Here is a 16,786-nt window from a genome sequence, read left to right on the forward strand (position 1 = left end):
ACATGAAATGGTGAAATGTTTGGGATAAGCAATTCCATCCCCACAAAATGGTCAAATATCAGCTAGCATGCAAATGAACATCGGAGACATCTACCTATACATTTAATAAGAAAAAAACACACAAAAAACTTTATCTGAACATTTTAGGTAAGTAGATTTGAGTCTTTTTATAAAATCAAATTAATATATCTTCTACTTTATTAAAATTTTGCTTTAGGTAGAATCCCAGCCTCTTAGAACCTCAGTATTAATATGAGCTTTTTGATCATTTAACTTTACCTTGCACTTAGCTGACCACCACTCTGACTTAATCACTATTTGCTAACAAAAATTTATAGATTGGGCTTCCCTGGTGGCGCAGTGGTTGAGAGTCCGCCTGCCGATGCAGGGGACACGGGTTCGTGCCCCAGTCCGGGAAGATCCCACATGCTGCGGAGCGGCTAGGCCCGTGAGCCATGGCCACTGAGCCTGTGCGTCCGGAGCCTGTGCTCCGCAACGGGAGAGGCCACAACAGTGAGAGGCCCGCGTACCGCAAAAAAAAAAAAAAAAAATTAAAGATTTATTTAAGATTCCAATAGAATAAAGGTGAAAAGTTTGTTTGTCTCTATATCACACCGAGAAAATTACTACAAGGGCAGCGATTTCATTATATGTAATAGAAAATTAATGACAAATCTGAAGCCACATTTGATAGAAGCTTTAGAGTATTTATTCAATAACTATATATAAGTAGAGTGTATATCTACCTTATAATGCCCAGAAAATATTAAATTGCCTTAAAATATCTAAACAAAAATAAAGTTCCATAATATCAAAATAAAAAACATATAAATTATGGGTTACACACAAACTAAGATGCTAATGGCCATATTGACTTTCCCTCGATGCTTAGCCTCTAGACCTAGATGCTGTTATTACTATTACTTTATAACAAGTTATTGCTATTATTTTATAACGTATATGTATCACATATTGTTTCAAATACAACTTCACTTAAGTGTATATGTTTAATAAATCTTTGAGAACACAGAGCTTATGTTTTTATTGTTTACTAAATTGGCCGTTTATTTCTAAGAAAACATTAGAGCTAGAGACTTCAAAAGTACATTGCCCCCCAAAATTAAAAATAATCATAAAAAATCACTTTTAACCACATGGCAAATGTTATGCTTTGGGCATAATATGCAACTTGATTTCTGACAACTTTTCTGTGTCACCTTGAGTTTCAAAAATTCAAGGAATAACATAAGAAAAATATCTTGAACTAAATTATCTCATGGGAGATATGATTAATATTGAGGAGGTATTAGAAGAAATAAGTAAAACAACTGCTAGTTTGTTGAGGGGAGAGGTGACTGGGAAGAGAGTGTATAGCAAAAGCACTGTGCCTCTACCTTCCCACTGTGGGAAGGAAGCAGGGCTGAGCTATATGATTATATGACTATGCAGAGCTTACCCTCAACATTGATCATAATGTACTCTAAATCCACTGAGTAGGTGAGGTGGAACTGAAATTCAGCCGGTGTTCCATTGGCTAAGTCCTGGCAGGGGACTCTGGTGTGCTAAGAGGAAGGGGTACTTTTCCCTGATTTCCACAGAGATACCATATTGGCTAACAGAGAGCCTGGAGAGAAGATGATGAATGGTAAACTAAGGTCAAATATTTTATTCATATCATGAAATGGAAATTATAATTTCCAAATTAATACTCTGTTCTTGACTAACCATGACGATAGTATGGTCTGTAAGTGGGCAAAAAGGTAATTTGACACACAGAAATTGTCATCAGAAGGAAGGGCAAGATTACCACCACTGAATATAAAAGGACAGTGAAAGACAAAAATAAAATGCAACTTTATTATAATCTGTATTTCATGCTTGCTCAATGTATTGTTTACAATGTATTGTTTACAAGAGATAGAGTGATGAGAGAGAGAAGCATAATTAAATAAGAGAGTCCTCTGCCCTACTGTCTCATTCACTCTTTTTCCACATCCTCTCCCCTCCATCCACTAAGGAGGCCTTTTAAAACAATAAGTTATCAAGTCAATGTGATGTTTATGGAGACAGGTGACCAATATGAACAAAGGATAAGCTTTGTTGTTTTGGGTGGTACTTTCTTTTGTTGTGTTGGGATGTTTTGTTTTGTTTTCAGTATATTAATTTTCTTGTGTTTGCTACAATTTGAAGAATGTAGGAATCCACTATGTTATATCAGGATGGAACCGTAAATTTATCACTCTAGCTTAGATTTCAAGGGATTGCAGCAAAATGGAATTATGACAGAGGCCAGAGCAGAGGAGTTGCCAAAGAAAGTGGAATGGAGACCAAGGGAGAAATTGTTTCTAGGCATCCATTCAAGTTGGATTCTAACCTGGAATCAGTAACTTATTACTTTGCACCATCCTCTGGATTCTGAGTTTGGCTGTGATCATCTGACTGGTAAGACTGTTATTTCTGCTAATAGGCAGTAACTACATATGCTTCCCCAATTTTTTGAAGTATATCTTTATCTGTATGGGTGTACAGATAGATAGATGGATAAATAGATAGATATAAATAGATATGGAGCGATATATAAATTTAGATAGATAGGGATATACACATAGATATTTCTAAGGAACGTATTAACATTTGTTTTAGTTATATTTTCTCTACTATATAAAGCAGTGTTCCCTTCAGTTCTGCTCACCAGTGAGTTTGTAAACGTGCTGCCATATGAGAAGTGAGCATACATGAAAACAGAATTTACGTAGTAGCTCGGGTTGCAGTCAGCTAAATTGACTTAGCTGGGCCTATACCCATTTTTAAAAGGTAAACCCTCTGGAGAAGTTTCTAGACTTTATCATGTCCAATGTTTATGGAGTAGAACGCAGTAATAGGAGAAAAACAGTGAGAATATGTGCAGAAGTGTGAAGAAATGAAAAGTCTTCATATTTGTGACGGAAGGAGATTGTGAAGAATTCTCTATGGGCTGAAAGGAGGAAGATGGAGATAAATTTGGAAGAAGGGCATTATTTTACTGTTATTTTAAGAGCTCAAAATCTTAAATTATGTGTATTTTTAGTAGGTATGACTTCTCCCTATTGATGGAGTAACCACGTTCACGTGTTCTGTTAGTTTGCTCTCTTAGCTAGTTCCTAACCTCTTATTAAAACCTCGGGCGGCGACAAGGGCATAGCCAGTGCAACCTTAGCCAATCGTCAGGTATACATGTAGGCAACTATCTAGGAATGCACAGGGTGAGTGGTAGAGGGCTACCTCACCTATAGCACTGGCGTAGGTGTGAGGATGCCACCAATTTAAATAATGGCTGATAAGGCGGAGTGGATTAGGGATCATCCAGGCTTATGTTCTTAACCCTGGCATCCAATCTGTGCAGTTGGGATATAGGATTTTGTGACAGGAATCTCCTAACAACAGTATGTCTTACTGAAGAATCAGGCGGCCAGCACTTTTTTTTTTTTTTTTTAGTCAGCACATTTTTTATTCCAGGAACTCTACTCTTGTTCAGAGCAGACCCACAGGCATTGGCTATAGGTTTAGGAAATAATCCCTATAGAAAAACTGGGACAAGAGTTAGGTTGTGAAAACTGTAGCCAAAAAGCCTAAGCTTCATAGAAAGCTTCTTGTCCCAGAAGAAGAACTGAAATATAAATCAGTGAGTGCGAAGAAACCCACTCCTCTGGCCAAGTCCTCATGACTGGGAGGATGGGAGAAAGGAGGATGGATAGTAAAGCTCTGCAGCTTGCTGGGTTTGGAGTAGCCTGGGCTTGTGAGATTAATTGTTAATTCTATCCACTCTCTAATGTCCTAAGCGTGAGTATGATTGCCTCTGAAAATTGAGAAGGACAGAGGCTGAAGTCTGAAAAGTATGAGTGAGTGAAATTTTTCAATACCTAGAGTTGAGCAGGTCCAGGAAAAGCAGGAAGATATAGGGCATACAAGGGTGGAATGAAAAAGAAAGTGGGAAAAATCCAAGGACTTATTTCCTGTACTTTATAATGGAAGGCATGGAAAAGAACCCCGGTTCTTTGCCACATACCAAGGCGAAATCTTAAACATTGAACTTTGAAATGCTCTGGCGCAGAAATCCCTAAATGCATCCTTTTCTAATGAAACACAGCTTCTCATTCTTAACTCCAATCTAGAAAAAGGGCATAATGGGACAGCAAGTCTCCTTCTAGCATTACGTAAACATCCCCAGTAGACAATTCCACACCTCATCCTGGGAACTAAAAAGGAGACCTTTCCCCATTACTTCACAGTTAGACTCAGCAGCAGACCTTCTAAAGTAGACAAACATTTTCTCCTTTAACCTTCACCAAGTAGCCAAGGGACCCTTTATAGGAATGAGCTCACAATAAGTACCAGGCATTTTGAAATCAGACATGAGTGTCTTAGAGGCTACCTATACTCCAGATATTGGCTTTTCATATTTAAAATATTTTAAATTTATGTTTAAATTTTTTTCTTTCTGGAATACAGCTAATTTAGTCCTTTTAAAATTTTTGAACAAAAGTATAGCAACAACAGCAAACCAAAGAGCACAACACCCATTTCAGTCCAATACTCTGAATCTCCAACCCTTGAAGAATTGAATGTGCTTTTAAACTTGGAAAATGTGTTCCCCACTATTTATCCTAAATGCCACTATAATTATAACCATTTCAAACTTATTCCTATAATTCTTTCTGCAAGATATCCAATTAGAATAAAGTGTTAATCTAAGCAATGAAAATAGAATGGAAACCTGCAATTATATATTCAAACTTTTCTCATGTTAGAACAGAATGAAGAAAGGCATTATTTAATTAAAATACCAAATGCCACAATCCATGAGGAAAACCAAGCATAATGTAAGTACAGAAGATAGAAGGTGATATTAAAGACAAAACCTCATGTCTAATACTTGACATTATGTATGAACTTGAATTATACCCCAAAGAAATATTCCTATTCTTGGTGGTAACCATTAGTGAATGTATTTCATGTACATATTTTTAAAACATAGCATGGGGAAAACAAATGTTGCCTGCTCCTTCTTCAGCTAGACACAAGTTCCTGGTACACAGGTCTGATCCAGAGCATGTTTCATTACACCCAGCCTGTTTTGCTCTTATAACCAGTCCCTTTGACCATCGGAAATTACAAACCCTTATTGCAACCCCATCTGAAAATGTCTTTTGTAGCTCCTTCACCCAAATCAAGAGTAAGAATACTGAGAACCAAATAAGACTAAAAGGGAAACTGTTGCTTGCAATCCTATTAACAATACTTACAGGAATAAGTCCTGCAAGTTTAAATATTAAAAAAAGCAATAATGCAAGTACTTAGTTTAAAAATGTTAATGAAGTTTTCACTGAAATGTACTAGCTGGCATTCTATTTGATATTATTAAGTTATTATTATAAGTGAGTTTGATGAGTCATAACTTCCTGATTATCTGCAGGGAAGTCTGACCAAACTATTGGCAATTTGTAGTTAATGTTTATTTAATAAGTAAACAGAGAATATTCAGTTTCCAGAATTACTATATGTGTACCATGAAATAAAGAATACATGTATATATGAATATAAGAAGTAAATATGAAAAATCATAGTATATCAATGAAGAGAATCATGTCTAATAAGAAAGCTTATTATTACTATTATAGAGATAAATGTAACTAGCCTAGCCTGTCATGGATATACTATAGATATTTTTCCCAGGTTCAAGTGTCAGAACAAATATATATATACATATATATGTATATATATATATGTATATATACTGACATATGTTTTATATAATAGTATATAAAATATATATATGCAGGTTTAAAGGTCAGAAAATATGTTACTGTATTTATGCCACATATACAAAATATATATCATTAAAGTGTTCAAAAATATTTGCCTTAAAAAGATGCAGGCTATATTACACTTATCGTCATTCTAAGCACTTAGATACATACATAATGTACTAGGCATTCTATAGGATAGAACAAAACTGTATGAGAATATGGAGTTGTAAATACAAGATTGTCCCTTAAGAAAAACTGACCCTGTCCTGCCTGCCCTCCCTATAGCATGTGACTGTGTTCATCCTTTTCCTCCTTATTGACATTGTCTTCTTTAGTTTGTAGAGCAACATATTCCATATTCTTCTGCCTTTTTCCTCCCTTATAGCTTTTTTTTTTTTTTTGTCTTCTCTTCAGGATTCCTCTTCCCTTTCCTGGATTTTTAATATTGCCTATCCCATTATTCCAGGTTTCTAGTCTAAATTTTCTTCTCTTGCTTATGGAACACACTTTCAGTAAGTGATCTCATCTTTCCTATAGTGTCAATGTCCATGCTCTTAACCCTTGTTTATGTCTCCAGTTCAACTCATTGACATGCCCATACTGTTAAAAGTCAAATCTGTATTTCCAGCTCAGATCTTTCTCCTGAGACATGGTGCCTACTAGATAATCCAACTGCTTCACAGCACGTCAAACTTAGCTTGTCTAAAATCAAATCCTTAATTTTGCTGACCTTATAGCTTAAAACTTTTTCTTCCCTTCCTATTTCCTATTTCAATCAATGACACCACCACACACCTATTTGAATAAGCTGGAAATCTAGATGTCCAGTTTGACATCACCTGCCCTCACCACCTACATCCATTTTGGCACATTGTCTTGTCAGTTTTGCCTCTTTGACAGTTCTCAGCAATGTCCATCATTTTCCATCCCTTTTTACCAGGCAGTCTTAATTAAAGTCTATACCGTTTCTTATGTGGCTGATTGAGTATCCACCTAACTGATTTTCACCTTCTTGGCTGTCCTATCAAAGACATAATAAAGACAGAATGATCTCCCTAAAATGCAAATATTATCATGTCATTTTGTTTTTAATACTATATGGCTCATCAAATCTTTTAAGGTTAGAAGATTCTAAATTCCCTGGTGTATAATAGAAGTCTCCTCATATGCAACTTGCAACTCTTGCTCATTTTCCTGCCACTCAGTTCCTGAAACTCTACTGTCATAAGTAAAATGTTGCATTCTGTATATACTGTCCATTCTATATATAATGTCTTTGTGTACATTGCTCACTCTAAGACACTTTTCCTTTCTCACCTCCATTAACTTTCTCTCTCCTGCTCATTCCTACCCTTCTGAATCACACACACACACACACACACACACACACACTTCATTTGGATCAATACAGTTGTTTCTTCAAAATCAGCCTGAATCTTGGAGAAGATTCTCCCATGACAAAACCACTCAAAATATTAAGCTCCCACATGTTCTGATGAATACCTCTTTTAAAACCATTTTACATTACATCTGAATAAACTTTTTTTTTTATTCTCCCTCTAAACTGAAAAGTCCTTCTTCTTAGAATAATTCTGGCACATAGGAAGTGTTCAAATTGGTAGTTCTAATTAATAAGTAATGTGGGGAGAACTTATTAAAAAAAATCCATCCCATTTAAAATGTAGTTTTCAGAAGTCAAGGCTATGGCCTTTGTTACTGTTATTGAAAAAAAAGATTAAAAAAAAATACTTTATTTTCCTCTAAGTTCCTCTTTGTTAAATAGTAACAAAGTATAGCTCTCAGCATATTTTTCAGCGCAAATCTGTAAGTACTATAATTAATTCTTTTTCAATTGTTCTTAATTTACCTTTTAAATTTAAGGTTCACTATAAGCAGTACTTTAAATATACTTCTTAAAATGAACTTTTAATTTGTCACTGTTCTCCTCAAACTTTCCAGTGACCCCAGCTTATTAAAAAGAAGATCCAAACTCTTTGCAGTCTGCAATCCCTCTCTGATTACACCGCCTTCCATATAACATCCTCTTAATAAATATTATTGAGTGAATTTACTGTTGAATATGTTATATTTTCAGCATTCTCAGGAAGGCAATATATGGAATTGCATTGAAACATTCCTCAGATAAAACGATAATTGTTTACATTCTCCATGGAGCTCATTTGCTGCTGGTTTCAGCCACCTATTTAACGTGATGCAGTCGTAGATATTTCCTTTATACTATAAAACCATCTCAAAATGAGGATTACAAAATGTATGTTTTGCAAAGTTTCTACGTGCTGTATAATTACTATGGAGAAAGCATATGTTGAGAATTAAAATGTTTTAAGTTTAGACCCTAAATTTACTGCAAAATTATGTGTTTGGTTTCCTAAAAACTGATAGAATGAATACTGAAGGCTATGGCAGGTATTTATTTGAAAACAGCTTTGTAGCCTTTGGGAAATTCTTTATTCTGTGTAATCACTTAAGAGTAAAAGGATGAATCTGAAACTACGAGAGGAGTATTACAGACGATTAGAATGAATTTAGTTAAATGGAGGGAAAAAATTAACCTTGAACTTGCTATGGTATACCAGATACACTGAAATTGTAGTCCCTCCTTTGAACATAATGACTTCATTCTACAAGCAGCATTAAGTAGTACTTTTCCATACATATTGTATAAAGGTGTATATTGTTCCTTGGTTAACCACCATCTCTTGTCTTAAAAATAAAATGGATTTTCCATCGTTAAATGTTTAAATGAAGAAATGTGAAATGTCATCTATTTCTTCATACTTTTTTGGAGTAATAATGTCTTTTGTGATTTCTTTTTTCTCTTTTTGTCAGCACTTAAGATCTTTTATAAAAAGGACCTGTCCGCAGAGTGGGAGTGTAGAAATACACAATTAAAACAAGTCTTTATTACTTTACTGTTTGTTAATTAACTGAACAGCTTCATCAGCAGATCTATCAAGCTTTCTTTCCTGAAGTTTTAAAGACTAAGTAATGTGAGAATGAGTATCTTGTGCAGTATGTGTGGTATGGAACAATTGGATTCGTTTTCATCTCATATGCAATAGCATGGTGTGAAAATCAATGAGGAGTGAAGGCGTGGGTAATTAAAAGATGCTTTGTTTTCATTTTATATAAAATGCCTTTAATCTGTTTGCAAAAAAAATCCCTTAAAACAAACAAATAAGCAAAAAGCCATACATATACACAAAAGACAAAAGTCATGTGAATTAGAAAGGTATTCAAGTTAGTGCAAAGAGTGAGTATTAACTGAAAATGAATTTACTGCGAATGAGAATCATGCAATAAAATGATTGACTTTAAAACAAAAATCTCATCGTGCCATTCCCTTATTAAACCGCTGCAAGTGGTTTACACTAATAAAGACCTAATAGAGACGTGGGTCCCTGCATGCATCACCAACCTCCTCTGCCAGCACTACCCCACTGTGTTAACTCTAAGCTCAGAGCTGTTCTTTGAGTTCTTTGACATGCCATGCTCCTCTGGGCCTCAGGGACATCCAACGTGTTGTTTCTTCTGCTTGGAAAACAATTACTTTTCTCCACTAATCCAATTTTTACTCATATTTCAGAATTCAGAGGGGAGTGTTCTCTGAGAATTCTTCTGGATCACCTGCAGCAGGTGGAGGTGCAGATGGGGGAGATGTCACCACTTAGAAAATATTTAAGAGCATATAGAAGCAGTTTTTATTGTACTAGTGTCTGCTGGACTGAGTGTTGCTGCCCTTTAGTGCTCAAGGACCAGGATGCTAAACGATCCACAATGTGAGGTCAGTTTTGCACATTGAAATATTGTCCCTCTCAAAATGCAAATAGTGTCCCCATTGAGAAATACTGATTGAGAGAATAGATCAAGTCCTTTATTAAAATTTATATTAGCTCTCTGTAATTTTAAGTAAATAATTTTATTGGTTATTTAATATTAGGCCAAATAAAATTATTGGGCAAGGGGCAGGGATCTTTATTTCTGATGTGTTCTTCTAAGTAAAGAGAATTAAAGAAGTGTGACATTCTTGACCTCTGATTCAGCATTCAGAATGTTCCTTTACTCATTCTCCCTTATGGAAGACAAAAGGCTCCTTTGATTTGTAAATTTGGAAAATATAACCCAAGGATCCTGTTCAGACTTCCTTGGGAATGGGCTGCCAACCATCCTGCTCCTCCTTAGGGAAACTTCACAGTATTGCTAGGTGTTGGGGGGTAAATCTGCCTAATTGTGGATTACAATCCACAAACCCATTAACTTTTCTCACGAAACTGCATCTTCTACCAGTAATAAAAATGATATTTAGCTTCCATCTGATACTCTTTCAAACTTTTAACTTGTTAGCCCCCCTTACAAAACGCATCATTTCCTTCTTAGGCCAGACCGCCTTTAAGAAACAAGTCACAGGAAGCAAAATTTTAGAGAGCAAAATAAAAGCAAATATAAACAAAGTAACAGGGCTTCTGGTGTGACACGCCATGCCTTTGGTTATGGACAAAGTATTTTGATTCGGGTTTTTCATTTGTGCAGTTAGGTTTCAATTTCTGCTGCCTGGACAAAACGCTTTCAAGCCAGACACAGGATCTTGTAAAGGGATGCTTAGGTGTTAGCTAGTGGGCAGGCGCAGGTAACCTGGCAAGTAGAACTGAGGCCACAGAGACCTTAGTGAAGGCGTAGGCCTGAGAAAGATGAGAGAATCAGACCGAGCATAAGCCTCAGCAGAACTGCTGTGTCTTCATGATATAGATGTCTTCAGGCTTCAAGATGTTAACAAGCAGAGCTTTTCCTGAGCAGGCACTGGTGAGGCAAAGCTACCTCTGTGGGAAAGTGAGTCTGTCCAGTTATGGGTCTCTTAAACAACAGAGGAAGGAACTACGCTTTCTCAAATCTCAAAGGTGGGTAAGCTCTTTATGTGCTGGAGAGCCCTAGGGAGCCTCTAGATTTAAGTTATTAGACAGAGGTCTAGGTAAATAGCATTAGGTCAGCTGCCCAAAATTCCATTCTGAATTCAGGACCAAGAAAGAAAATCTGGAGGAACAGTTGGAAACTACTCAGATCACTACTGGGTGTGGTTCAAAGTGATTTGGTCATTATAACTGGACCTGCAGTTTTTCCCCGTGCTCTAATAGAGTATTCCCCAAAACTTCATGGACATCAAAAATGGAGAAATGGCAAAGTCAGCAGAAGCACAGGACTGTGGAATTGTTCCTTCCCAACCCCGGAGACCCAGACTTCAGAAGCTTCAACAGCAGCTTAAATTCAGAAAGGGAGTCAGTGGCAGCAGCAACTGGGCACAGGACTAAATTGTCAATTCACAGGAAATGGTGACAGCTGTATTACTAGACAAACCTCACCTGGAATGCTGCACCAAGTGCTAGAGACTCAAAGCTGAGAGAAAATGGACATTAAAAGATTTTGGAATGTATCAACTTAGAGAAAAAAGTAAGATTGGGTGACTGTGTCTATCACTGCCATGAAACTCTCAAGAGCCACTTTCTGAGAGAGGTTATGGTAGACATAGGAGCCTTCCACCATCCGCCTCCCCTAATGTGTTAAATGTACAGTACCAAAATTCATCAGTTCAACCTTACTAGAGGTTTCTCCTATTAGTTCAGGTTAACAGTTCTTAATTCTGTAAAATTTACTAGCGTTCTGTTGAGGATAAACCTAAATACTTTTCTCTACTTACTCCACTTCTTAAACTCTTGAAATGCTTCTGTATTCTTTGGCCAAAATTGAGGGAAAGCTTTTTTTACTTTGTCCTCATATTTGTTTGAGCTTTTATTATCAGTTTCTTATTGTCTTCTTTCATTCTCTTGCAAAATCTCTAGTATGGTATATTAGAAAGGTGACTGGACATAATTTGGGATAAGGAATTTTTAGCCCTGGTAACAGAGTAGCCTTTAGTATTAATTTAATTTATTCGGTGACAAACTAATAGTTATGTATACCAAAATCCATTCTCCTCTTCTTCTTTAGTAATTGCATCCTGTATTTTATTTATGTGCCCAATGGAAAGACTCTATTTTCCGCCTTCCCTACTCTTCATTAAACATGGCCTTGTCACTAATTAAGGACCAATGAATGTAAACAGAAAAGTGTGTAATTTCAAGGAAAATTCCTTAGATGATATCTGGCATGTGCCCTTCACCTATTTTTTGTTCTTTCTTGTTTTCCCTCCATACTGCTTCTTGAAAAGTAGATGTGATGGTTGGAGATCTAGCAGCCACCTTGAAGTATAAAAACAAGGACCACATGCTAGTGATGGGGAAGCAGAGACCTAAAAGGAACCTGGATTCCTGATGAATCTTCTACTTGAGAGAATGAAAGTTTTTATATACAGTGGTATTAGGGTTCTCCAGAGAAATAGAACCAATAGGATAGACCTAGATACAGATATAGATATAGATAGATATCAATACAATGAGATTTATTATAGGAGTTGGCCCACAAGTTTATTTAAGCTGAGAAGTCCCACTATCTGCCGTCTGTCAACTGGACAGCCAAGGAAAGCCAATGTTTTTTTAAAAATGTTTCTTGGCACTTTCTTTTTATATGTTTTGCTTATTATGAATCCTTTGCTATGTTCACATTCATTATTTTTCTTTTTATAACTTGTTCTTTGTATACTAAGGAAATGAGCTCCTTAAATCTCATGTATTACACATACTTTTCTTACTTTGCAATTTTTTACGTCACCATATTTTTCCTGCAATTAAAATAATTATTTGGTCAAATTTATTAGCTTTTTTCCCCTTCTTCGTTGTTTTTAGGTTTTATGTCAACCTTCTTTCCCCACTTATCACAATTTCTTCTAGAATTTATTATTGTTATTCTTTTTTGTAATTAATATTTGGATCACTCTGAAGCTGGTTTTTGTACAATAGCATGTTTAGTTGCCAACTTCATTTTTTAATTTAATTTTTTTTGCCTAGGTGTATAGTCATTTGCCCAAGACCATGTTCCAGCATCCTTATTTCTTTATGAATAGTATTTTATATTTTTCATGTACTAAATCCCCATATATATATATATATATATATGAACATCTATTTTTTTACTGTAGCTTGAATAATTGGTCTTTCACTCTATAGAGACCAAATGCTTTAGTTACTTGTCATTTTTTAATATTTTAAATCCAGATCAGAGACAATCCCTCGTTAATAATCTCTTCTGGGACATCCCTGGAAATTTTCCCTTGTTTAATTTTTAAACTTTACTCCTATTTCCTTATCTCCCTTCTTAGCTCCTCAAGGAAGTCATGTTATTTTGTTTTAGATAACATTTATTAAATTTAGAAGAACCAACATAGCCAAAATAATGTCTTGTTACCCACAAGCCAGATGTACATTTCCATTTTTCATAACTTTTTATGTTCTTTTGTTGGAATTCTTCGTATAAGAACGTTTCTCACTAAAATATTTCCAAGCTGTTTTATTTATTTTGTTAATATTGTAAAAGGTATCCTTTCTTCCTTTATATTTTTAATAAAAAACAGTATAAAAGCTATTATGTTCTATATGCTCATTTCATGACAAACATTTTAATTTATTTTATTATTATTATTATTTTTTTTTTGCGGTACGCGGGCCTCTCACTGTTGTGGCCTCTCCCGTTGCGGAGCACAGGCTCCGGACGCGCAGGCTGAGCGGCCATGGCTCACGGGCCCAGCCGCTCTGCGGCATGTGGGATCTTCCTCGACCGGGGCACGAACCCGTGTCCCCTACATCGGCAGTCGGACTCTCAACCACTGCGCCACCAGGGAAGCCCTATTTTATTATTTTTTCAAAAATTGTTTGATTCATTCTTTTGTGTTTTCCAGGTATAAAATTTTAGAAGAATAATATTTCCAAGTATAAGTGTATTTCTTCTGCTCCCACGTCCACAATTCACGGAATTCAGCACCAGCATGACCTGTCCACACTGAAAGAACTGAGTCATCCACTGAGGAAACAAAAGAAAATATAGAAACAATGAAATGAAATGAGCAGGATGCACGATTTCCCAGTTGCAGAAAATAAATCAACAGGAGGCTGGCCAAGAAGGAGCAATTAGGATGAGAGAGAAAGGAGAGGAAACTCATCAGCACTTGGAATTGGATGGAACACTTTTTGGTTTTTTCCATCTTTTCAGTCTCCTCACCTAGAAGAGGTGAAGTGTGTTATCTAGATGGCAAAATTGGGAGCTATAAATTGGACAGACTAGACTCAGCTCTTCTCGCTTCTTGGGAATGAACATACGACAGGCAGCAGAACTTCCTCTCTGTTCTTCCCATTCCATGACCTCAACCTCTGGGTCTAGCATTGCCTGTTTCTGAGGAGGTGAGTCTCCTTATTCCTGGGTTGGGAGACCAAATTTGCTCTCAAACTAAGATATCTTCCAATGGAAACTTTGCAAAACTATTGATGACATTCTGGCCTCCATTTTTGAATCCTTTGTCTTATATACCAATTTATTTAGAATCCAGGCAGGAAAGAAGTATAATTTGATTGGGCTTCTCAGAGACCTGCACAAGAACTTAAGGTCCCTGAGGGCAGAGATCCTATCTTTTTTAGTATTCTCTCTCTAGTGTACAGTGGTTAAGAGTGAGAATTCTGGACTCAGACTAAATTGGTTTCACAATCTGGCTACACTATTTACAAGCTCTATTATGTGTGATAAACATGTTCAATAAAACTCATTTTCACTGTGAGAAAGTAATAATAATGGTACCTACTTAAAAGTGTGCCTGCAAGAATTAACCTGGATAACCTATGATAAAGTTTAGACAATGAGCATTACATGCTAAGCACTCAATAAAAGTTGGCGATTGTTATTATGACACATAGGGGGTAAAAAATAAATATGACCTTAAATGAATGTAATCTATCAAAAACAAAAATGGACTAGTTAGGAAATTTGAACACTGGAATCCAGATTTGTGCAAGTACAAACATAATCTTCCAAAAAAGAAATTTCTCTAACAGAAAAGAGAAGACTTTTGTGAAAATCAGGCCACACAAGTTGTTCATGCATTATGTAAATACACTAACAAACAATCTGAATTTATCCTAGAAATTCTAGGAGAGTTGATTATTAGGAAATCTATAAATATAAAGTACTTAAGAATATGTTTTAACTAGATTATATAAATTGAACAAGATATTTTATATATGTGTATGTATGTGTATATATATATATGCAATCTATCCATCCATATCTTCTCTTGGGTACCCTCTGACCCATCTGTGAGGTTGACCAGATTCCCAGAGGAGCTCCAGAACATCTGCCTATGGGGTTATTCCAGGGCCCCATGCCTGGGCATCAGATCCATTTGAGTGGACTGGCAAGTATACCACTCCTGCTGACTGGCATGATGTGAATCAGGCAAGACTGGACTGTCAGAATTGTACAGACACATTGATTTTGTGTGACTCTCACTCTCATGGGTTACAGGACAAATTCAAAGCTTTTGGCTACCCATAGTTCAGCACCGGTCCTTGGGTTTGAGCATTGAGCAGGCATTGGCTCTTGTACATCTGCGTTATGAGCATGGTGCTGTCTCCAGTCTACAGCACCCAAGAGTGGTAAGGATGGCAGTAGTCATTCTTTGCCCTGTGAACCAGTCATCAGTTGTATCTAGGGTGGTCACTCACCCATTCTGAAAATGTCTGTCAGCCACCTGTCTGTCAGCCCTTCTCGGGTGGCTGCTCCTATCTCTTCCTGGGACTTTGAGACAATTGCTCTACAACGTCATCAGGTCCTTCTTATATATTTCCTCTTTTGCTTCTAATTGATGTAATGTTGTGCTCTCCTTGGTTGGTCTTAAGCTGTGCCAAGGCAGGGCAGTCATTCCTTGCATGAATATGATGGCTCATCCCACTCCTTCCATGGCCCCTCTTATTGGTGGCAATGAGTAGATGACAGGAATGCAATCCACATGGAAAGAAATCACATTCTAGAAGTGCAGTGATAACATTCTAAACTTCTCAAGAGAGGACATGTTTGGAAGATGAGTTGTTCTATATGCTATAAATATCCTAAAGGTAAATTGAGCATGACCAGAAATATAATTATCATTTACTTTTACCTGCACACTTTGGGTAAGACTTACATTTGTGGTCGTCATCAATAAAGCACAGTCACAACTTTTGAGAATCTAGTGTTTATGGTTGGCAGGATATATGCTGCAGCATCATAAGTAATGATGTAACCAGAATTAATTAAATGGTATTAGGGAAGTATAGAGCCAAGAAGATCTATATTATTTGAATACAAACAGATTCTGGAGAACCACTGCTTTGTGATTAACAACAGGTACTACCTCTTTCTTGGAAAAGCATATGAGAAATTAGTTAAAAATTATGCACTTGGCAATAAAGAACAGGAAGCGATGATTCTTGGACATGAACAAGAATAGACTGTGCCTTTTTAACTGTATCAAGAATCTTCACAAGCTCTGATTGGACAATAAATGTGTAATTTCCTCTTCTTTACCTATTATTCTAAATCATCATTGACAAATCACTATGCCCTGCATGGATCCATGAATTTTGTAATGCACTTTGGAGTTCTGCAAAAGTATATTTGCCTGGGGTTCCACACACCATAGGAGTGGCCTTGAATGACAATATACCAGGAAGTCAAGTAAAAAGATGTGGTATAACTATTTCAAATAATATGAAAAGATATTTTAAAAAATTTAACATATTTGTTAAAAACATAGTAAAGATTAAATTTAGATTATTTCCTTAACAAAACATGTTAAGGAAACATGTTTCCATCTCAGAGCTATCACCATAAGTATTGACAAAAACTTTGGGATTAGACAATCTGCATTTGAGTCCAGTTTCTATCACTTACTGGCTTTTGGTTCCTGTAAATACTTACTATTAAAGTCTAAGTTTTTTTATCAGTAAAATTAAGTAGGGCAATCTTATCTATGTCATAGGATTGTTGTGACAGTTAAGTAAAATATTGCTTGCAATATACTTAGCAAA

Source organism: Monodon monoceros, unplaced genomic scaffold (assembly GCF_005190385.1).
Source record: "Monodon monoceros isolate NGI ecotype Baffin Bay Population unplaced genomic scaffold, NGI_Narwhal_1 Super_Scaffold_20, whole genome shotgun sequence".
Lineage (NCBI taxonomy): Eukaryota > Metazoa > Chordata > Mammalia > Artiodactyla > Monodontidae > Monodon > Monodon monoceros.